The sequence below is a fragment of the Chiloscyllium plagiosum genome, unplaced genomic scaffold (assembly GCF_037043375.1).
Source record: "Chiloscyllium plagiosum isolate Xiang-an unplaced genomic scaffold, Cpla_swu_hap1 HiC_scaffold_1, whole genome shotgun sequence".
Lineage (NCBI taxonomy): Eukaryota > Metazoa > Chordata > Chondrichthyes > Orectolobiformes > Hemiscylliidae > Chiloscyllium > Chiloscyllium plagiosum.
The window spans coordinates 164,729,217-164,754,322 of record NW_028270139.1 but is presented as its reverse complement, the minus strand read 5'-3'; the positions used below and the strand labels follow the sequence as shown (position 1 = coordinate 164,754,322).

General features: G+C 43.3%; 1 protein-coding gene across 2 annotated transcripts in view; it reads right to left on the bottom strand.

Moving 5' to 3' along the window:
- LOC122549660 (sideroflexin-5-like) overlaps positions 1-25,106 on the bottom strand; it is a 312,948-nt gene that overhangs the window by 5,308 nt on the left and 282,534 nt on the right. The window lies entirely within an intron of this gene.

Here is a 25,106-nt window from a genome sequence, read left to right as displayed (position 1 = left end):
TTTCCCCATAGGTGTTTAGAAGGGCTCACTCTTTCCTTGGTCATCCTCTTACTCTTTATTTACTTACCAAAAGCCTTGGGGTTTTCCTTAATTTTATTTGCCAAAGATATTTAATGGCTCCTCTTTGCCCTCCTAATTTATTTTAAGCAACACCTACACTCTCTATATTTCTGAAGGACTTCCCCTGTTTTTAATGTCCTATACCTGACATATGCTTCCTTCTTTTTCTTTATCAAACTCATAATATCCTTTAACAGCTAGAGTTCCCTGGACTTGCTGCCCTTGCCTTTCACTCTTGGAGGAACATGCTGGCCTTGAACTCTCACTATACTACCTTTAAACTATTCCTAATTTCCAAAAGTAGACTTATCTGGAAATAGCTGCTCCCAGTCTATGTTTGTCAGGTCCTGTTTAGTGATGTTGAAATTGGCTTTCCCCCAGTTTCGATCCTTACCTTCTGCACTATCTTTATCCCTTTCAATAATTTAAAACTTTAAAACTTATTCCCAAGGCCACCCACTGACACTTCAACCACCTGACCAGCTTCATTCACTAGAGTAAGGTCTAACACTGCCCCATCTCTAGTCGGACTATCTACAGGCTGGCGCAAAAAGCTATCTTGGGTGCATTTAAAAAAAATTCCACCCTGTCTAATCCTTTCAAGCCAAGGTGATCCGAGTTAATATTATCGAAGTTCAAATCCTCCACATCTATGACCCTATATCTCCCATACCTTTCTTTCTGGATTTGCCGACATATTTCCTCCTCTTTTGCTCTCTCGGACTGTTGGGAGATCTGTACTGTAATCCCAGCAAATTATTTGCCCCTTTATTATTTCTGCGCTCTACCCAGACGGCCTTTTTGAAGACCCTTGTAGAGTCATGGAAACAGACCATTGGACCAACTCGTCTAAGATGACCAGATGTCCTAACTTAATCTAGTCCCATTTGCCGGCACTTGGCCCATATCCCTCTAAACACTTCCTGTTCATATACCCATCCAGATATCTTTTAAATGTTGTAATTGTACTAGCCTCCACCATTTCCTCTGGCAGTTCATTCCATCACACGCACCACCCTCTGTGTGAAAAAGATGCCCCTTAGGTCCCTTTTAAACTTTTCCCCTCTTACCCTAAACCTATGCCCTCTAGTTCTGGACTCCCCGACCCCAGGGAAAAAAAACCTTCTCTATTTACCATATCCATGCCCCTCATGTAAATCCTGTCCCTTAGGATTCCCTCCAACAACTTGCCCACCGTTAACGTCAGGCTCACCCGTCTATTGTGCCCTGGCTTTTCCTTACAACTCTTCTTAAATAGCGGCACCAATCTCCAGTCTTCTAGCGCCTCACCTGTGACTATCGATGATCCAAATATCTCAGCAAGAGGCCCAGCAATCACTTCCCCAGCTTCCCATAGAGTTCTAGGTTACACCTGTTCAGGTCCTGGGGATTTATTCACCTTTATGCATTTTAAGACATCCAGCATCTCTGTAATATGGACATTTTTCAAGATGTCACCATCTTTTTCCTTACATTCTGTATCTTCCACGTCCTTCTCCACAGTAAACACTGATGCGAAATAATTGTTTTGGAGTCTCCTCCATCTCCTGAGGTTCCGTACATAGGCTGTCTTGCTGATCTTTGAGGGATCCTACTCTCACCCTGGTTACCCTTTTGTTTTTAGTGTATTTATAAAATCCCTTTGGATTCTCCTTAACCTTATTTGCCAAAGTTATCTCTTATCCCCTTTTTGCCCTCCTGATTTCTCTCTTACTTAAGTACACTCCTACCGACTTTATACTCTTCTAAGGATCCACTCAATCCCTGCTGTCTATACCTGACATATGCTTCCTTGACCAAAACCTCAATTCCTCTAGTTATCCAGCATTCCTTATACCTACCAGCCTTGCCTTTCACCCTAAAAGGAACATATTGTCTCTGGACTCTCGTTATCTCATTTCTGAAGGCTTCCCATTTTCCACCTGTCCCTTTACCTGCAAACATTTGCACCAAATCAACTTTTGAAAGTTCTTGTCTAATACTGTCAAAATCGGCCTTCCTCCAATTTAGAAATTTAACTTTTAGATCCTGTCTATTCTTTTCCATCACTATTTTAAAACTAATAGAATTATGGTTGCTGGCCCCCAATGTGCTCCCCCACTGATACCTCAGGCACTTGCCCTGCCTTACTCCCATGGGTAGGTCAAGCTTGGCACCATCTCTAGTAGAATGGTGCTGGAAAAGCACAGCAGGTTAGGCAGCATCCGAGGAGCACAAAAATCGACGCTTTGGGCAAAAGCCCTTCATCAGGAAGGGCTTTTTCCCAAAATGTTGATTTCCCTGCTCCTTGGATGCTGCTTGACCTGCTGTGTTTTTCCAGCATCACTCTAATCTTGACTCTAATCTCCAGCATCTGCAGTACCCACTTCCACCTACCTTCTCTAGTAGGTACATCCATGTACCGAATCAGAAAATTTTCTTGTATACACTTAACAAATTCCTCTCCATCTAAACACTATGGCAGTCCCATATGTTTGGAAAGTTAAAATCCCCTACCATAACGACCCTATTATTCTTAAAGATAACTGAGATCTCCTTACAAATCTGTTTTTCAATTTCCCTTTGACTATAATACAATCCCAATAAGGTGATCCTCCCTTTCTTATTTCTCTCTTCAACCCAAATAACTTCTCTGGATGTATTTCTGGGAATATTCTCCCTCAGTACAGCTGTAATGGTCCCTTTCTGTCTTTCCTGTAGCATTTGTATTCTGGAACATTAAGCTGCCAGTCCTGTCCATCCCTGAGCCACGTTTCTGTAATTGCTATGATATCACAGTGTCATGTTCGTAACCATGCCCTGAGTTCATCTGCCTTCCTTGTTAGGCCTCTTGCATTGAAATAAATGCAATTTAATTCATCAGTCCTGCCTTGTTCTCTGCTTTGTCCCTGCCTGCCCTGAGTATTTGACACACTTTTTTTCTCAACTGTTCCAGTCTCAGATTGATATCTTTCCTCACTATCTCCCTGGGTCCCAACTCCATTACCCCACCCCCCCAACCCCCTCTCCCCAAAAGCCTTACTAGTTTAAATCTTCCTGAGCAGCTCTAGTAAATCGCCCTGCCAGTATATTAGTCCCCTTCCAATTCAGGTGCGATCCATCCTTCTTGTACAGGTCACTTCTACCCCAGAAGAGATTCCAATGATCCAAAAATGTGAATCCTTCTCCCATACACAAGGTCCTCAGCCACATCTGCTCTATCCTCCTATTCCTACCCTCACTAGGTTGTAGTAATCCAGACATTATTTATCATGAGGATCTTTTTAAATTCCTGCCTAACTCTCTATATCCTCCCTTCAGAATCTCATCCTTTTGCCTTCCTATGTCATTGGTTCCAATGTGTACAATGACCTCATGCTGGTCCCTCGCCCCCTTGAGAACATTTTGCACCCTGAGACATCTTGATCCTGGCACCAGGAAGGCAACACACCATTCCGATTTTTTGCTGCTGGCCACAGAGACGTCTATCTGTGCCTCAGACTAGAGAGTCCCCTAACACAATTGATCCTTGGAACCCGACATCCCCCTCATTGCATTAGAGCCTGTCTTGATAGCAGAAACTTGGCTGTTTGTGCTACATTCCCCTGAGAATCCATCACCCCCTACATTTTTCAAAACAGCAACCTGCCTACCTCTCTTACCTTTCCTGGAGTTAACCCATCTATGTGACTGTATCTGCAACTTTTTTCCTTCTTTTAACTGCCATCCATCACATCCCCTTGCTCTTGTAAATTCCTCATTGTCTCTCCACTGGCTCAGTGGTTAGCACTGCTGCCTCACAGCGCCAGGTTCGATTCCAGCCACGGGTGACTGTCTGCGTGGAGTTTGCACATTCTTCCCCGTATCTGCGTGGGTCTCCTCTGGGTGCCTCCCACAGTCCAAAGATGTCCAGGTCAGGTGTATTGGCCATGCTAAATTGCCCATAGTGTTAGGTGCATTAGTCAGAGGGAAATGGGTCTGGGTAGGTTCCTCCCTGAAGGGTCGGTGTGGACTGGTTGGGCTGAAGGGCCTGTTTCCACACTGTAGGGAATCTAATCTAATCTAACTGTCTCTCCAACCGATCTATTCAATCTGATAGGATTCGCAAACCACGGCATTTATTGCAGATATGACGAGATTACTTACAGTGTGGAAACAGGCCCTTCAGCCCAACACGTCCACACTGACCTGCCAAACTCATTCCCCTACATTTACCCCTGCACCTAACATTACAGACAATTTAGCTTGGCCAATTCACCTAACCTGCACATTTTTGGACTGTGGGAGGAAACCGGAGCACCTGGAGGAAACCCGTGCAGACAAGGGAAGACTCCACACAGTCCACACAGTCAGTTGCCTGAATTGAACCCGGGTCTCTGGCGCTGTGAGGCAGCAGTGCTAACCACTGTGCCACCTTGCCGCCCAGTAATCCTCAGTAATACGTACAGTCTCCCTAAACTCCCACATCCGACAAGAAGGGCATTTCACTCTACTAAAGGCCATTTTTGATTCTTCCAGTCTACAAACCCAGAAAATAGCAGTGTCTTATTCCTCTACAAAACACTGCTCCAGGCTAACTTAATACTTATGGCTTATATTTTAAAGTTTAATTAAGGATCATATCTCAATAAATAACCTACTCTACTCAGTACTGCAGAGTTTCTGTAAGGCCACACTTAAAAATATTCACTTATCTGTTTCTGTGTTGTGACCTCTCTCAAACAGGTTCCTCCAAGATTAGTTGTGAATTTCACTGTTTGTTAATTTTCCCAGACGCACTCCGATGTCCAGCGATACATGAATTCAAACAGCAACGGCAGTAACAGCGCAGTTTACAGGTGTGTCAGTTAGCAGTGTGGGTTTCTTTTTCTCTCTCTCTCTCTCTCTCGTGCACTGACCTCACCCTTCCTTCAATATACGGCCCAAAACTGTCCATCATGTTCCAAATACGATCTGTCTTGAGCTTTATACAGCCTCAGTAGTTCATGTTTGTTTTTGCATCCTCAACCTCTTGAAATGAATGGTAACATTGCATTTGGTTTCTTAATTGCCAACTGATCTTACATGTTAACCTCAAGAGAATCCTGAACTAGGACTCCAATTCCCTTTCACAGTCAGCAACAGTTTCATGGGCAACATTAGGTTCATAATTCCGATTATTTATTGAATTCAAATTCTACCATTTTCTATGGCGGGGTTCAAACTTGAGCAGCCTCATTCCTGAAGAAGGGCTTATGCCCGAAACGTCGATTCTCCTGTTCCTTGGTTGCTGCCTGACCTGCTGCGCTTTTCCAGCAACACATTTTCAGCCAGAACATTACCTGGTGACTCTGAATTAATAGTCCAGCAATAATATCACTGGGCCATCAACTCCCTGGGGCAGAATAATTAGTGCAAATGGTAGAATGATTAAAACTGGGCTGTGGAAGAAATTAGAATTGGAAGAGTTACCAGGCTACAGGAGATTACAGCATTGATAAGGTTGAGGTCACAGAGTGATTTGAACACATGAAAGGATCTGGCATTTATTGACGGGGTCCCAATATGAGCACAGGAGTGATGGATGAGCTAGTAACATACTGAATTTAAACAGCGAGTGGATGTGACTGGTCTTAACGCACTTGACTTTGTTATTACTGTGCTATCTGGTTGGGATCCATCTGTTTTACTGCTGATTCTTCACTGAAAAGAAATTGCTGCTACTTTCCTTTCTGGCTGAGGATGTAATGGTTCTGGTATGACAATTCCCCCGCTGAGCGCTCACAGTGAGGTGTGAGTCGCTGCTGTTTCAGCTTTTGTCTTCTTGCTCTCTCTCTTTCTCTCACTCACTGTTATACATACACACTCATCGTCACGTGGGGTGTTTTAGTCACCGTTTTTTTTAACAGATGAACATCAAAAACCTACATAACATACCCTAAACCACCTTCGTTAACAATACGTCACTTTAAACCTGTCACACTTCTTCTTGGTAACTGCCGAAAGTGTTTTGGAATTTGCTCGATGATATGAATTAGATGGACTGGGACAAAATTCTACCTCCCACCCCCACTATTTCCACCTGAAACTGAACAAAGGAACATACCAATGTTATCAGTAAATCAGGAGGCTGTTGGTTCAACTCCTGCTTTGGAGACCTGAGCCCATTATCCAGATTACCAATCTCACAGCTGAGTTGAATGAGTGCTGTCTTTTAAATGAGATGTTAATCCAAGGTCTGGTCTACCCTTTCAGGTGGACATTAAAGATCCCATGGCATTATCTGTGAGATGAGCAGGAGACCTCTCTCTAGTGTCACAGTTATTTATCCTTCAATAAACAGATTAGATTCCCTACAGTGTGGAAACAGGCCCTTCGGCCCAACTAGTTCACACCGACCCTCCGAAGAGCAACCCACCCAGACCCATTTCCCTCTGACTAATGCACCTAACACTAACAATTTAGCGTGGCCAATTCACCTGGCCTGCGGGAGGAAACCGGAGCAAACCCAAGGAGAATGTGCAAACTCCACAGACAGTCACCCAAGGCTAGAATCGAACCTGGGACCCTGGTGCTGTGAGGCAACAGTGCCATCCACTGAGCCACCATGCCGCCCCAGATAATCAGGTCATTCATTGTCTCAAGTCTTATATTATAAGTGTTGTACTGGTTAAGGTGGCAACATACATACAAGCGTCAAGTTCCCACAAATAATAGTGTGATAAATAATGAGCTAATCAACTGCAGTGATGTTGATTGAGGGATAAATATTTATAATGATACTGGGGGAAACTCCCCAGCTCTTCATTCAGGAGGAACAAGACATCTTTTATGACCACTTAAGAGAACAGATAGGTCCTCAGTGTAGCATCTGAGCCAAAAACAAACAGCACACCCAATGGTGCAGCACTTCCTCAGTACTGAATTGGGAATTTTAGCTGAGATTAATTTTGATCAGGGGCACTGTTTAAAAGTTAGGGGTCACCTATTTCAGATAGAGATGAGGAAAAATAGTTTATTTTAAAGGTCTGTGTGACTTTAGAAAACTCTTCTTCAGATGGCAGTGGGGACGGAATCATGGAATATTTTAAGTCTTGTTAGTTAAGGAAATCAAGGGTTAAGGGGGTAGACGAGAATGTAAAATTCAAAATACAAATAGATTAACATCATCATATTGAAAAGGAGAATAGGCTCGAGGGGCTGAATGGCCTACTTCTGCTCCTAATTTGTACGCTCCTGTCTTCGAAGCTGGACTTGAATGCACAACCTTTTGACTGAAAGGCGAGAGTGCTACCCACTGAGCTCAGGCTAACACTTCTAAGATGAAAGCTGTTGAGTTGCTAGTTCATTAAAATCCTTCAATGATAGGGAACCTGCTGTCCTTATCCGGTCCGATCTACACATGACTTTAGGCCCAGCTTTGTAATTAACTCTTTACTGTCTTCTGAAATCATACTTGCAAATATATAATTGCCAGAATTTGGCCCAAAACCATCTTTGATGGGTCACGATTGCAACCCGCGCCTGCATCAGGCACATCCTTAGAACAAATAATTAAACATACGCGCACATTTGCAAAGATTGTTAATCAGCCTCAGCTGGGGCAGGGCGACTGTACAAATGACTGAGCTTCCTTTTAATCTTGGTAAATTGTGGCATTTTCAAGATGAAAGTCTGTCAGGCGCTGTACCTAATACGTTGTTTATATTTGTATTGTGAATCACATCTTATCATCAGGCACTCAGTCAAATGGAAACTAGCTCTGGGTTAATTTGGGATGATACCAGAACTGAAAGGTGATAACTGTCAGGGAAGATTAAACAGGTTGAAGCTTTTCCCTGTAACAGAGAAAGCTGAGGGCGACCTGATAGAACTCCTGAAAGGTTTTGATAAGGTAGATGTAGAGATGATGTGTCTACAAATTCAGACTAAAACAAGGGACCATATGACAGTCACTACAAAACCAACAGAGAATTCAGTAGAGTGGTTAGAATTTGTAATTTGCTATCAGAAGTAGTTAAAACACATTGTATAGATGCAGTTAGAGCGAATCCAGATAAATACATGAGAAACAACAAACAGAAAAGCACACTTGACAGGGTTAGATGAAGAGGGGTAGGAGAAAGCAGCTGTGGAGTATAAATAGCAAGGCTTCTTCACTGTCGCTGGGTCACAATCCTGGATATCCTCCCTAAGGGCATTGTGGGTCAATTTATAGCACATGGACTGCAGCGGTTCAAGAAGGCAGCTCACCCCTACCTTCTCAAAGGGCAACTAGGGATGGACAATAAAATGCTGGCCAGCCAGCGATACCCATATCCCACAAATGAAAAAAAAGACCGGTTGAGCCGAAGGATCTGTTTCTGAAATGTAAATAAAACAAAGAACTGTGGATGCTGAAGATCAAAAACATAAAATAGAAATTGCTGGAGAAACCCAGCAGGTTAGGCAGTTCTGTGGAGAGGAAGCAGAGTTAACGTTTTGGGTCCAGAGACCCTTTTTCAGAAATTTTAACTCGGCTTTCTCTCCACAGATGTTGCCAGACCCGCTGAGTTTCTTCTCTGCTTTCTGTTTTTCTTTTTGAGATATAATGCTACTTAATGAATTCATAATGCGTTTACACACAGCAGAATGATGTAGTCCTGTAGTAATGGAGGGGAATGCAGAAGTTAATTTTTGTGCCCAAATTCCTGAACAGCAATGGAATGAAGAGTAGACAACAATGATCTTAGTGATGTTAGCTGATGAGCAAACACTGACCAGGATGATGTGCTTTCAGAAATGCTGTTGATGTGGAATATTTTTATCTGAGGTCTGATGGGGCCTCAATTCAATCTCATATTTGAAAAGTGGCTGAGACAGTGTCTGATCTACTGTCTCAAAATCTGAACGGCCACCATTTGATCCACTCAGTGATAGAAGATCAGACTGTCACTACTGGAGCATGTAAGGACAGTATGTTCTATTGTCCCTGAGTGTGAAAAGACAGTGGTGAATTTGGTGGGCATTTATTTAGCTCCTCAGTAGAAAAGCTGAGCCGACCAACGTTAGAAAATAGTTGCCTTGCAGCAGTAATTTGCTAGAAATAGCTTTTACAAGTTTAGACTACAAGCACACCCAAAAAGAAGCTCCACGATCTTCGAGGTAAGTGGATTTTGGTCAGGAATGGATGAGGAACTCAGGGACCTGGGTGCCGGGGTTCAGGCTTTGGAGGCTGCAGTGTGAGGGCAGTGGGGAATCTTTGATCTTCGGGGAGGGTTTTGCCCTCAAACTGTGACCCACTGCCCCAGAGATTAGTCCACTGGCCTAGACAGTGACTCTACAGCCCAGAAAATGACCAACTGGCCCAGAGTGTTACTCATTGTCCCAGAGAGTGACCCCTGCCCCAGAGAGTGACCCACTGCCCAGAATGTTAAAGGACAATTTGAGATCCACATCCCAGACTATGACAGAGCATTCTGTAATTAACTGTAGCAGTCAGATTTTCAGTTATGGAGTTGAGAGGAAGTTATTTTAACTGCATAGCAGTGACCTTACACTTCAAAAGAAACTGAATTTGAGAATTACTTCAGAGTTGAAAGCCCTTGGGAACCTCTGAGGTTATGAAAGATGCCACAGAAATACAAGTCTTGCATTTTTACTGTAGAACCCAGTGCTCTCAAGTCAGAGTACGTAAGATAAGAAATATGTTGTTAGCTACCCTCAGAGGAAATTCAACGATGGGTACAAATATTCCTTGCAATGCCATGAATATTCGATTCTAATACAGTATGCTACATTGTCCCCTCTCCATTTATTTTTAGCCTGGGGGAAGCAAGCAGCACACAAAAACCCGTGACACTCACACCTTTGCTTACTTTCACCTTGTGTGAAGTAAAGTCTTAAGTTGAAGTGTAACAAGAAAGAAGCTGATCTCTTACTGAGGCAAGGCCGAACTGCATTATGGGAAGCAACACCTCATTTGTTCAAACTGCACATATGTCTCATTCCTGCACCATATGGCACTCCAAGCTATTTACAGTAATAATTAATTCTTAATCAGCATTTAACCTCTGTAAAATGTTTTAGAGATCTAATCACCTTCTAGATAGCACTAATGATAGAAAAAAAGTATAAACACAGTCAGAGAGGAAATATACAAAGAGACTGTGCTGGGATTATGGAGATTCATTAAATGACATATTTGTGAATTTTACTTGTTCCAACGATTAGGGATTATTGTTGGGGAATGGGGGACATTCCACTTTGGGCAGTAAATATATCATATATTCCCTGGTTAATCTGGATCACTGCTTCCAATGGGTGAGTATTTGTGTGGAGGTCCACTGGTGATACACATGCCTGGAGTCGTTTTCTAGTTTTCTCTTATTTTCCTACCCCACCAATGTTGTCACCATTAAGTCTCTCATGGGATCATGATTTGGAGATGCCGGTGTTGGCCTGGGGTCTACAAAATTAAAAATCACACAGCACTAGGTTATAGTCCAACAGGCTTAATTGGAAGCACTAGCTTTTGGAGCGCTGCTCCTTCATCGGGTGGTTGTGATGGATCCCCTTTGTCTCCTCATTTGTCCCATTGTGCCTCTTAGCAAGATCTCTTTTGCCAGCTGACTCCTGCTTTCCATCCATCCACCAGTTCTTTGTCTTCACTCTTTTCCCAGGCTCTGCAATTATTTGAAAACCATTTGTTTCATTCACAGGATGTGAGTATCGCTGAGATGGCCAGTATTAACTGCATTGCCCATCACTAATTTCTCTTGAGATGGAGGGGTGAGCCATTTTATTGACAATGAGGGTGTTTAAGGAGAAATCATGTTGGTGTGGGGCTTGAGTCACACACAGGCCAGACCAGGGAAGGAGAACAGACTTGCTCCCCAAAAGGACACCAATGAACAAGATGGGCTTTAAAACAATCTGGTATTTACATGATTATGATGAGTGAGACATCCTGTTCCATAGTTCCAAAAGTCAGGATGAAATTGGGAAGACCCCTAGTCCTCTTCTAATGCAATGCCAAGTCTCCCTCCTTATATGCTGCTTGACCTGCTGAATATTTCCAGCATTTTAGCAGCTGACCAATTTCTCACATTTTTGGCTACACACAGAACAATGTACCAATAGTATAAATGAGTTTTTAAAGGAGTTGACACAGTTGGAGAGAGAAACATTTTCCTTCAATGGGAAAGTTCAGAACAAGGAGATGGTCTGTAGGGGGTGGGGGGCGGAGTTGGGGAAGTCAAGGACACTATCTTCAAATTACAATCAAGGTGTTGCAGGGTGATGTCAGGAAGCACTTCCTCCCAAAGTGCATTGCAAAACTGGAAAGCTGTGCCTCAATAAATTGTTGAGATTGAGCCAACCAAAACTTTTGAAACCTGTATTTATAGATTCTTGTTGGGCATTATTAATCCAAACTGGGTAGATAGAGTGAAGATACAGATAAACCATGATCTCATTGAATGGTACAATGGCTCATTTCTGTTCTGATGCAACATGGCCAAAGGCTGAAATATTTTGCATTCATTCATTGTATGTGTTGGTGTTCCCAGCAAGACCTGTCTATATCTATTAAATATTTTTAAGAATAGTGTTCTGAAGAAAGGTTCCTGAAAACAACAAATGCTGGAGATCACAGTGGGTCAGACAGCATCCATGGTGAAAAAGGAAGCTAAAGTTTTGAGTCTAGAAGACTTCATCAGAGCTGAAATGACGTGTGGAGGGGGCAGCATTTATGCTATAGTTGGGAGAGGGGTGTGTGGGGACAGTGGGGTGCACAGTGCTGGGGGAAGAAAAGATGTTGATAGTTCAGATTAAGTGATTGGAATGTGAGAATGACAGAACAATGGTGTGTCTCCTGCCAGACTTTAAAGAACAGACAGCCCCACTGGGGTAGGGGGAAGGGAGAGGGGACAAGGTGACAAAGAACGTAACAGGTAAAGCTAAAAGAAAGGGAAGAAATGGGAGTTGGTTCACAATTTGAAGTGTTGAACTCAATATTAAGTCCAGAAGGCTGTTAAGTGTCTAGTCTATAGATGAGATGTTCTTCCTCCAGTTTGCGCTGTGATTCACTGGAACACTACAGCATGCCGAGGACAGGAACGTGGGGGTGCGAGCAGGACACGGTATAAAAATGACAGGCTATGGGAAGGTTGGGGTCCTGCTTGTGCACAGGCAGGCGGTGTTCTGCAAACCCAGTCGACGTTTGGTTTCTCCAATGTAGAGTAGGCCACGTTGCATGCAGGGAATATAATACACAAGATTGGAGGAGGTACAGGTGAAATACTGCTTCACCTGGAAAGACTATTTAGGCCCTTGGATGTTGAGCAGGTAGGAGGTGAAGGGGCAGTTGTACCTACTGCAGTTACATGGGAAGGTGCTTTGGGATGAGGGGTTGGTGTTAGTGGTCGATGAATGGACTAAGGTGTCCTGGAGAGAACGATCCCTGTGAAATGCAGACAAAGGGAGTGAGGGGAAGATATTTATGGTGTGGCATTCTGCTGGGGTTGTCTGAAATGGTGGAGAATGATGCTTTGAATGAGGAGGCTGGTGGGATGAAAAGTGAGGACAAGGTGGATCCGATTACACTGTTGTGAGCGCTGGGAAGGGGCAAGGGCAGAAGCACGGGTGAATGGTTGGATGTGGTTGAGGCTCCTGTCAACCACAGTGGGTGGGAAACCATGATTATGGAAGAAGGAAGCCTTGTCAGCAGCACTGTTTTGGAAAGTGGCATCATCCAAACAGATGTCAGAGAGTCATAGAGATGTACAGCATGGAAACAGACCCTTCGGTCCAACCTGCCCATGCCGAGCAGATATCCCAACCCAATCTAGTCCCAACTGCCAGCACCCGGCACATATCCCTCCAAACCCTTCCTATTCATATACCCATCCAAATGCCTTTTAAATGTTGCAATTGTACCAGCCTCCACCACATCCTCTGGCAGCTCATTCCATACACGTACCACCCTCTGCGTGAAAAGGTTGCCCCTTAGGTCCCTTTTATATCTTTCCCCTCTCACCCTAAACCTATACCCTCTAGTTCTGGACTCCCCGACCCCTGGGAAAAGACTTTGTCTATTTATCCTATCCATGCCCCTCATAATTTTGTAAACCTCTATAAGGTCACCCCTCAGCCTCCGACGCTCCAGGGAAAACAGCCGCAGCCTGTTCAGCCTCTCCCTGTAGCTCAGATCCTCCAACTCTGGCAATATCCTTGTAAATCTTTTCTGAACCCTTTCAAGTTTCACAACATCTTTCCGATAGGAAGGAGACCAGAATTGCACGCAATATTCCAACAGTGGCCTAACCAATGTCCTGTACAGCCGCAACATGACCTCCCAACTCCTGTACTCAATACTCTTGACCAATAAAGGAAAGCATGCCTTCTTCACTATCCTATCTACCTGCAACTCCACTTTCAAGGAGCTATGAACCTGCACTCCAAGGTCTCTTTGTTCAGCAACACTCCCTAGGACCTTACCATTAAGTGTATAAGTCCTGCTAAGATTTGCTTTCCCAAAATGCAGCACCTCACATTTATCTGAATTAAACTCCATCTGCCACTTCTCAGCCCATTGGCCCATCTGGTCAAGATCCTGTTGTAATCTGAGGTAACCCTCTTCGCTGTCCACTACACCTCCAATTTTGGTGTCATCTGCAAACTTACTAATTGTACCTCTTATACTCGCATCCAAATCATTTATGTAAATGAGAAAAAGTAGAGGACCCAGCAACAATCCTTGTGGCACTCCACTGGTATAGGAGAAGGAACTGGGAAAATGTGATGGAGTCCTTGTGGGATTGGTGTTGAAGATCTGTAGTGACGGTAGCTATGGGAGTCAGTGGCTTTGTAGTGGATCGCAGAGCACAGCTTATTCCCTGAAATGCAGATGGAGAGGTCAAGGAAAGGAAAGGAAGTGTCAAAAATGGATGATGTGAAAGTTATGGAAGGGTGGAAATTGGAGGCAAAATGAACAAATGTTTCAAGGTCCTGGCAGGAGAATGGAGCAGCACTGAAGTAGTCATCTATGTACCAAGAAAAGAGTTGTGGGAGGGGACCAGTGTAGGACTGGAACAAGAATTGTTCTACATATCCCATAAAGAGGCAAGCATAACTAGGACTCATGCGGGTGCCCATTGCTACTCCTTTGACTTGGCAGAAGTGAGATGAATTAAAGGAGAAATTATTCAATAAGAGTACAAGTACAGCCAGGTGGAGGAGAATGGTGGATGATGAGTGTTCTCTGGTCGAGGAAGACGCTGAGAGCTCGTCGACCGTTCTGGTGGGGAATGGAGGTAAAGAGGGATTGGACGTCCATATTCAACAAGAGGCAGTTAGTGCAAGGGAACTGGAATTTGTCAATGTGATGGATGGCATCAGAGGAATCATGGATGTAGATGGACAGGGTCTAGACAAGTTCAGAGAGATGGAGTCAAGATCGGAGGAAATGAGCTCGGTGAGGCAGGAACAAGCTGATACAATGGGTCTACCGGGTTAGATTCTAGCATTTGCAGAAATTGGCTCCTTCACTAAACATTAACTCTGCTTTCTCTCCACAGATGCTACCAGACCTGCTGAGTTTTTCCACTAGTTTCTGTTTTTGTTCCTAAGATCAGTCTCTTGGCTCTTCTTATGAAGTCAAAATTTCAATGTCCTTTTAAATTTTATTGTCATTTTACTATTTTCAACGTTTTCTACGGATAGCATTTAAATGGAACAAAACTCTCACAGTACCTTCCACAGTGCTCTGTGATTCTATGCCTGACCAGTTTAGTGAGAACAGTGGGCGGCACGGTGGCCCAGTGGTTAGCACTGCTGCCTCACAGCGCCAGAGACCTGGGTTCAATTCCCGCCTCAGGCGACTGACTGTGTGGAGTTTGCACGTTCTCCCCGTGTCTGCGTAGGTTTCCTCCGGGTGCTCCGGTTTCCTCCCACAGTCCAAAGATGTGCAGGTCAGGTGAATTGGCCATACTAAATTGCCCATAGTGTTAGGTAAGGGGTAAATGTAGGGGTATGGCGCTTCGGCGGGTCGGTGTGGACTTGTTGGGCCGAAGGGCCTGTTTCCCCACTGTAATCTAATCTAATCTAAAAAAAAAAATTGGTTGAATGGCCTCCAGTTCTTATGTAATCGGCTGGAGGTTCTGCATAGCCTTCTCCAAACCCTGTGTGGTAGATACCAATCAGTTTGATTTTGCAATGGAAAGATTCTGTTCATTTCTTTTGTGTCTAACAAAGTGTGATACATTTTATTCAAATAAATGGTTGCCATCGAACGGTGATTTCTCCCTCACACAGCTCTTGGGCCAATAACTAAGTGTCATATTGCTACAGCTGTTGTGTGAGGATAGGAGTGGGAGAAGGGGCAATCGTTAAATAGTGCTATAATTGCTCAGCTTATCTCTCTGTACAGTTTCTTGTGATGATGTGGAGAGGCAGGGGTAACAAGATAGCATTCTGTCAATAGTTAATTGTAATGACTGTTTGCTTGGCTCAGCTGGTAGCTTTCTTACTTCAGATGAGAAGTTCCTGATAGAAACTGGAGCATAAAGTCCAGGCTAGCACTTCAGTCCAATACTGAAAGATAGCTACATTTCAGTCTTCCCCTTCGGTGCCAGTGTCGGACTGGGGTCAAAGGTTTATCAATTTAAAACAACCACCTTGAGGAGGAGGAAATTGGTTCAGACAACTTTTTAAATGCTGAGTGTTGATGGAACCTGGAAGTCACAGGGAGTGGTTGAATCTGAGACAATTGTGTCTTTGAAGAGAATATTTCATAAAGCTAGAAGCAAAAGAAGATACAGTGTTCTAGGATGTGTGGGACAGTTTTGGATTTCCTCACTGTTACATTCTCAAAGATAACTATGGTTAGGAAACAAATGCTGGCCTTGCCAGAGAAGTGCATCACAAGAGAAATTTTTTTTTAAACTCCATCTCACAATAGAGTTGTAATGGGAGAGTTAGTGTTTTACAGGCTCAATGCTAACTCGAGGAATAGCACCTTGTCTTTTGATGAGGCACTTTACAGACTTCAGTTCAACAATTTCAGATTGAAATCTCCGCCCCCTCCATTTTGTCTCCTTATCTTTGCATGTGTCAGTCGAAATCTTTGTTTTCTCGTTTTTGCTTTCAGACAACAGCTGTTCATTAGTCTGTCATTCACACCTTCTCTGGACAAATCTTTTGTCTCCTCACTTGTCCCACTACTACTCTTTGTGGTTCTGCCCTACCAAATTTTTTTGTTATGTAATATCTCTCGGCTTCTGCTCTAACACAGACCCATTCTTTAGTTATTTATCCATTCTCCTCCATTTGACCTATGTACTTAAAATCTATTTCATTTCCAACTTTTCTCAATTCTGATGAGAAGTTTTCACACTAAAACATTAACCATTTCTCTCAGCAGTCAGATGCTGTCAGACCTGCTGAAAATTTCCAGCATCTCCTGGTTTATTAGGATATGAAAAGAATGGGCTTCATTGGGAGAATTAAGGTTTGCAGAGAAGAGCCTCTGATGAAAGAGTGAATGTATTAGAAAAGGAGAGGACAACTGAGTTTACATTTCATATCTGTGACCTTGCCTAAGAACTGGACAACAGTTCAAAGTGTACTGTAATAGGTTTCAAGTAACTGAAAGGGGGAAACTGGGGAGGAGAATAAAAAGATAAGTCTGTGATAGAGTTGAGGACAGGAAAGATTAAATCACAAAATATTTTATGGGCAAGGCCAAACGGAGTGGTAATAGGATAAGAAACAAAAAGGTACCATGAAAAAGGAACACAAAAAAACTCAAACAAAATAAAAACAAAGAACTGCAGATGCTGGAAATCTGAAATCAAAATGGAAACTGCTGGAGAAACTCAGCAGGTCTGGAAGCATCTGTGTGCAGTTAATGCTTTGGATCCAAACTGTTAAGTATGCTTTCTCTCCACATATGCCAAACTTGCTGAGTTTCTCCAGCAGTTTCTGTTTTTGCTGTAAAAGCGCATTGTGAACAGTTTCAGTTCACTTATTAAAGCAAAGATATACTAGCATTGGAGATCATCCAGGAAACATTCACTAGATAGATCCATGCATGCAGAGACTGTTGCATGAGGAGAGTTTGAGGAGATTGGGCCTGTACTGGAGTTTAGAAGGATGAGAGGTGACCTTATTTGAAACATATACGATTTTTAGAGGACTTGACAGGATGCAGAAAGGTTGTTTATCTTTGTGGAAGAATAAGGGTCATTAATACAAGACAGTGATAGAATTATACGATGATAGATTTTTGCAGTATAGAAGGAGTCAATTTGATCCATTATGTCTATACTAACTCCTAAAGAGCCACCCAGCTTGTCCCACCCTCCAGCCCTATTTACTTCATCCCATTCTAATATATATCCAGCTCTCTTTTGAAACCTCCTGTGGAATCCTCCTCCACCACTCTCCCAGACAGCGCATTCCAAATCCTAACAACCCTCAAAGTGAAGAAATTTCTCCTCATCTCACTCCTAGCTTTTTGCAGACAATCTTGAAGTTGTGACCCCTACTTGCTGATATACCACACAGTCGTAGAGTTAGAGAGTCATACAGCACGGGAACAGACCCTTCAGTCCAATTTGTCCATGCCAACCAAGTTTCCCAAGTTAAACTAATCCTGCTTGCCTGCATTTAACCATATCCCTCTAAACCTTTATTATTCATATACCTGTCCAAATGTCTTTTAAATGGTATAACTGTACCTGCATCTGCCACTTCCTCTGGCAGTTCATTACACATAAGAGCCACTCTGTTTAAAACAAAATCAGAACTGCAAATGCTGGAAGTCAGAAACAAAACAGAAATTGCTGGAGAATCTCAGCAAGTCCGGCAGCATCCATGGAGACAAATCAGACTTAACGTTTTGGGTGCAATGACATTTCTTCAGAACTGATGGCAGCTAGGATTAAGTTGTTTTTTTTCTAAAGGAGATAGGGTGGTGGGAGGGTGTAAGGAGTAAATAAGAGGTGGGGAGAGAAGAACAGTTGACGGGAATGGATAACAGTCAGCCTAGGAGAATGAACGGCTGCTAATGGAGTCCATGGGTGGCTAAAAATGTGTATTGTGGAATAGCAGAAATTGTCATAAGAAGGCCTGGTGTGTGTGGGTTGGTGTAAGGACATGGGAGGAGGTGCTTCAAACATTAAAATTGTTGAACTCAATATTGAGTCCAGAAAGCCTTGGAGTTCCAATGAAGTGCTATTCTTCCAGCTTGCACTGAGCTTCACTGGAGCACTGCAGCAAGCCTGGCCAGGCAATTGGAGGCCCAGGGTCTTTTTTGTGGACAGAACATCAGTGTCCTGCAAAGCGGTCACCAGTCGACGCTTCATTCCCCCAAAGTAGAGGTGACCACATTCTGAGTTGCGAGTGCAGTAGACTGCTCTTCAGAGGGTCGGCAAGCAGGAGGTTGGAAGAACACAGCAAGCCAGGCAGCATCAGGAGGTGGAAAAGTCGACATTTCAGGTATAACCCTTCTTCAGGAATGGGGGTAGCAGTAGGAGGAGCTGCAGATAAAGAGAGGGGGTGAAGAGTTATTGTTAGGGAGAGGGGCAAATTGGTGAGGTAGTGAAAGGTGAATACAGGTGGTGGGTATGACCTGGTTGGTCGATAGGAGAAATGAATCTGGTTGGCTACCAAGTGGTTTCATTTCTCCTGTAGACCAACCAGGTCATACCCACCACTTGTATTCAAACTTCACACAGACAGTTGTCCGAGGCTGGAATTGAACCTGGGTCTGGAGTACTGTGAGGTAGCAGTGCTAACCACCGAGCCACTTACTTGAAGTGAATTCCTGAAGAAGGGCTAATGCCCGAAACGTCGATTCTCCTGTTCCCTAGATGCTGCCTGACCTGCTGCGCTTTTCCAGCAACACATTTCCATCTCTGATCTCCAGCATCTGCAGACCTCACTTTCTCCACCACTTGTATTCACCTATCAGTACCTCACCACTTTGCTCCTCTCCCAACCCATAACCCTTCCACCCCTCTCTTTATCTCCAGTTCCCCCTATCCCCACCCCCATTCCTGAAGAAGGGTTATACCCGAAACGTTGACTTCTCCACCTCCTGATGCTGCCTGGCTTGCTGTGTTCTTCCAACCTTCTGACTCTGCAGGATTCCAGCAACAGCAGCTGTTTGCCTATTCTGAGGGTTGGTGCAGACTCAGTGGACCGAATGGCCTCTTTCCACACTGTAGGGATTCTATGTCCTCCTCACTTCCACCATTGGCTGACTCACATACTGAGCAAGGAGAACATTTTCTTCGTAAGGATTGATATGGACCAGACTGAACGTCATCAAAATGTATTTAAAAAGTTGGCTAGACCTTAACTTTTTCTTATTTTTAAAGACAAGTGTAAGACGTTGCGTTCTGGATGAAATTCGATTAGTCAAACTACCAGGCTTGAAGCAAAACACACTTTATTCCTACACTATAGTTAAAATACAAACAAAAGAAAGAAGACTTGAAATAACAACACCTTTGCAACACTTAGCAGAATAATAGATTATTTAACAACTAAACAGCAACTGTTTCAATATAGTAACAATCCATAAACACACCCTTGGCAAAGGCAAATTCAGTAAAAAATTCTCTCCATTTAGATAATAAGTTGCCTTTTTATTCTTCCATCCAAAATGGATAACTTCACTTATCCATGTTAAATTCAATTTGCCAAAATTTGGCCCATTCACCTAACTTATCCATGTATATTTCAGTGTCATCTGCTGAAGCATCTTCCATTTCAGGACTGAACCCTGTGGCACCCCACAAGTTACATTTTATCAGCCTGAAAAAGACCTATTTATTCTGACTCTCTGCTTTCTGTTGGTCTGCTAATCCTCCATCTAATTTAACAAATTATCCCTAACCCGATGCGTTCTTACCATGTGTACTAATATCCTTTAGAGAAGGAAACTGCTGGTCTTGTGTCGTCTGACCTACGTGTGACTCCAGACCCACAGCCAATGTGGTTGACTCTTAAGCTGATCTCTGGGCAATAAATGCTGGCTTAGCCAGCGATGCCCTCATTCCATGAATGAATAAAAAGATCTGCAGTCCTGCCATATTTATTTGTGAACGGAGGTGGGCAATTAAACAACTCAGTGGAACAGGAGACTCAACAAATATCCCCATTCTCAATAATGGAAGAGTCCAGCACATCAGTGCAAAAGATAAGGCTGAGGCATTTGCAGCAATCTTCAGCCAGAAGTGCTGAGTGGATGAACCATCCCAGCCTTTTCCAGTAGTCCCCAGCATTACAGAGACTTTAATCAATTTGATTCACTTTGCGTGATACCAAGAAACAGTTAGGGGAACTGGATACTGCAAAGGCTATGGATCCTGACAACATTCTGGCAACAGAATAGAACAGCAATTTGATGTAATGTGTAAAGTTTTATTAGTCGCCACACTACAGCATGTAAATTAATGATAGAATTCATAATAGAAGTCAACAGTACTGAAGACTTGTGCTCCAGAACGTGCCAATGCCCTATCCAAGCTCTTCCAGCACGGTTACAACACTGGCATCAACACATGTTGAAAATTTCCCAAGTATGTCTTGTACACAAAAAGCAGGACAAATCTAATCCGATCAATTACTGCCCCCTCAGTTATTCTCGATCATCTGTAAAGGTGTTATCAACAGTGCTATCTATCAAGCAGCACTTGCTCACCAATAACCTGCTCAATGATGCCCAGTTTGGGTTCCACCAGGACCACTCAGCTCCTGACCTCATTACAGCCTTGGTTCAAACATGGACAAAACAGCTGAATTTCTGAGGGGAGGTGTAAGTAACAGCCCTTGACATCAAAGCCACATTTGACTGAGTGTGTATCAAAGAAGTATAACAAAACTGGAATCAATGGGTATCAGAGTATAAACTCTCCGCTGGTACATATTTCAGCGGTACTTATTTCAGTAAGGCGTTTGATAAGGTTCCCCACGATAGGCTATTGCACAAGGTACAGAGACGTGGGATTGAGGGTGATTTAGCGGTTTGGATCAGAAATTGGCTAGCTAGTCCTACCCGAGTAGGTCTCACTACAAGGTGGTTTAAACAGCTCTCCTGAATACATTTTAAGAATTCCATCCCTCTAAGCTTTTCACATTTTGTCTATTCCAGTTACTACTGAAATCCGTATTAGCATTGCCCAATTACTTTTGCACTTCTCTGAGATGTGGCATACAGTTCTGGTCACTGCATTATAGGAAGGATGTGGAAGCTTTGGAAAGGGTTCAGAGGTGATTTACTAGGATGTTGCCTGGTATGGAGGGAAGTTCTTATGAGGAAACGCTGAGGGACTTGAGGTTGTTTTCGCTGGAGAGAAGAAGGTTGAGAGGTAACTTAATTGAGTCATATAAGATAATCAGAGGGTTTGATAGGGTGGGCAGTGAGAGCCTTTTTCCTCAGATGGTGATGGCTAGCATGAGGGGGAATAGCTTTAAATTTAGGGGTGTTAGATATAGGACAGGTGTCAGAGATAGTTTCTTTACTCAGAGAGTAGTAGGAGTGTGGAATACACTGTCTGCAACAGTAGTAGACTTGCCAATTTTAAGGACATTTAAAAGGCCATTGGATAGTCATATAGACGAGAATGGAATTGTACAGGTTAGATGGGCTTCAGATTGGTTCCACAGGTTGATGCAACATCGAGGGCCGAAGGGCCTGTACTGCGCTGTCATGTTCTATGCTCTGTGTTCTATATGAAGATGGTTGTTGTTCCTGGAGGTCAGTCATCTCAGCTCCAGGACATCTCTGCACGTGTTCCTCAGGGTAGTGCTTAGGCCTAACCATCTTCAGTCGCTTCATCATAAGGTCAGAGGGGGGACAACTGCACAATGTTCAGTGCCATTCATGATTCCTTAGATACGAATGCAGTCCATGTTCAAATGCAGCAAAATCTGGAAATATCCAGGCTTAGGTTGACATACAGTAAGTAACTACGTCAGGCCATGACTGTCGAAGCTCCTCGGATGCTGCCTGAATTGCTGTGCTCTTCCAGCACCACTGATCCAGAATCCAATAAGACACAATCTAATCATCATCCCTTGCCTTTCAATGGAACTCCCACTATCAACATCCTGGGGATTATCATTGAACAGAAACTTAACTGGACTCACTACATAAACACTGTGTCTAACAAGAACAGGTCAGAGGCTAGGAATATTGCAGTGAGTAACTCACCTCCTGGTACCCTAAAGACTGTCCATCATCTACAAGGCACAAGTCAGGAGTTCGATAGAATACTCTACATGCCTGTATTGGTGCAGGTCTAATAATACTCAAGAAGCTTGAAACTATCCAAGAGAAAGCAGCCCACTTGATTGGCACCACATCCACAAGCATCCACTCCCTCCACCACCTACATTCAGCAGCAGTAGTGTGTACTACCTACAAGATGTGGTGCCGAAATTCACCAAATATCCTTAATAGCATCTTCAATCCTCACACTCACTTCCATCTCAAACAACAAGGGCAGCAGACATATGAGAACACCAAATTCCCCTCTAAGCCACTCACCATTATGACTTGGAAATATATCGCCATTCCTTCGTTGTCACTGGGCCAAAATCCTGGAATTTCTTCTCTAGTGCATCTGCGAGTCAACATACAGCAGGTGGACTGCAGCGGCTCATGAAGGCCACTCACCCCCTCCTTCTCAAGAGCAACTAGGGACAGGTGATAAATGCTGGTCAGCCACCCTGCCCACAACCGAATAAGAAAAAGGACCTTGAAGATTGCTGTGCAATTCAATAAGGTTATGGTTGATTTTCTACCTCAGTGCCACCGTCCTGCACCATGCTTAATTTTCAAGAGATGAGGGAAGAGTGTTAGAAAAGTAGTTGATGACAATCTGCTGTCTCCCAAAATGTTGGCTACGCTCAATGAGGCTTTGCACAGGTGTGCAGTCCTTTCGTCTCTCCAGGTCAGTGAATATTCTGTTTGTATTATATGTAGCACTGCATAGAGGCCTAGCTTATGTGACAGCACACAGATTTGGAGGAAGACTCCTACTTGCTTTCTGGGCACATTGCTATTAACTTGCACGAAGATGCTCTCACTAGCTGTCGTGAGGACAGACACCTGCGGAGCAATAGCTGTTGTAGTGCTGAAACAACTCTCGTTTTTTTGTGAGTCATTAGGTACTGACTTGATTAACCTTTAATGTACTGTCTGCTCACTGCTGGGTTGACGGCTTGCACAGTGCTGAAAACAAATTGAATAAAAGAAACAAAACCGATTGCTTTGCGCCTGGATCTGGCTTGGTGACGGATTTGGGTTTTTTTTTACAGATCTTCTTTCCTCTTCTCCAGAAGGCGTTGGCTCCTTGCTGGGGTACAGTTCCACCGATGCCAAGTACTCTCAGTTGCCTCACCCAACAACCCGTTCCTCACATGAAGGAAAAGACTTGCATTTATATAGTGTCTTTCACTGCCTTTAGAATTTTGAGGGAGCTAGGATAAGAACAGAAAGGAACAGAGGTTCATCCTGATAGAATGTATTAAAAATGGGTGAAAGGATACTCATGTGTTTGTATAAACCCTGGCATTGAATAGCTTGGCCGAATGGCTTGGTTCTACACTGTAAATTTTATTTAATTGAGTATTTTTGGAGTCTGCACCCTATTATAATGCAGGTATTCTGCAGTTTCCATGCAGAATTAGCCCACAAACAATAATGTGGCAAATGACCAGGTAATCTGATACAATTATTTTTAAAAATTCGTTTACAACATGTGGGCATCAATGGCTAGACAGCATGTATTGCCTATTCCTAATTGCCATGGAGAAAATGGTGGTGAGCCATCAAAATGAACCACTGCAGTTCATATGTTGGGAATACAGAGTTCCAGGATTTAGCTCCAGGATGGTGAAGGAATGATGATATAGTTCCAAATCAGGATGGTGTGTGGTTGGGAGGGGAACTTGCAGATGGTGGTGTTTCCATGTGTTTGCTGTCCTTTTCCTTCCAGGCAGTAGAGGTTTGCAGGTTTGGAAGATGCTACCAAAGGAACACTGGTGAGTTACTGCACTGTATCTTATAAATAATATATACTGCTGTCTCTATCAGTGATAGTAATGCTATTGAATGTCAAGGGATGATGGACAGATTCTCTCTTGCTTGAGAATGGTTCACTGTCCAGTACTAGAGTGATATGAATGATACGTGCCACTTATCAGTGTGAATCTGAATACTGTCCAGGCTGTTTTAGTATCTGAGGAGTTACAAATCATTACAAAACATTGTGGAACCATCAGTGAACATCTCTACTTCTGACCTTATGATGGAGGGAGCTGATGAAACAGCTTTTGAAATAGAATTCAGGGCAAACAATAAGTGTCAGTGAAACCTCAAGAAAGAACTTAGTGGTCTGGATCCATTAGGAGATAATTGATATTTTTAACCCGCCTTATTGAATCACGTCATGGGTTTAGCTACCTTTGACGCCAAACACAAGGTTTAAATTGGTTGTATTAAGTGACACATACATACTGATACTAAATAACGTACAAACTTCAAATCTACATGGCACAGACTCAAGGACTAGGGTTTTTCTCTATTTCACTTTCCAATATTAGGTTGAAAATTAAGAAGGCTGAGAAGCCTGAATCATTCCCACACTTATACTGTTATCCAAATATGCACATTTATCACGATTGCTAATGTACATTCTCACACAGATTCTCCTGCCAAATACTTGCTACATACAGTTGGAGACCTGAAGTATAAAGATGAAGTGTTTAAGTCAAGGCTTCTCTCTCATTAGAGAGAAAAGTGATTTAACCTGAGAGTCGCCACATCTCAGGTAAGGAGAGTTTGAGAAGGAGAGCCCTTCATGGTAACCTCAGCTGATGTGGGAATTGAACTTAGGCTGTTGACCATACTCAATATTGCTGACTAGCCACCGAAGTTAACAACAGAACCTTTAACAACAGAAAGCAGGTTCAACTAGCGTAAATGCATCTTGCAGCGGCTGAATTTTTGGTATTGAAATGAGGAATTGCATCTTGGCCTTGGAGGAGATACAGATTCACAGGTAGTTAAAAGGTTAAATGTTGAGGTCAGG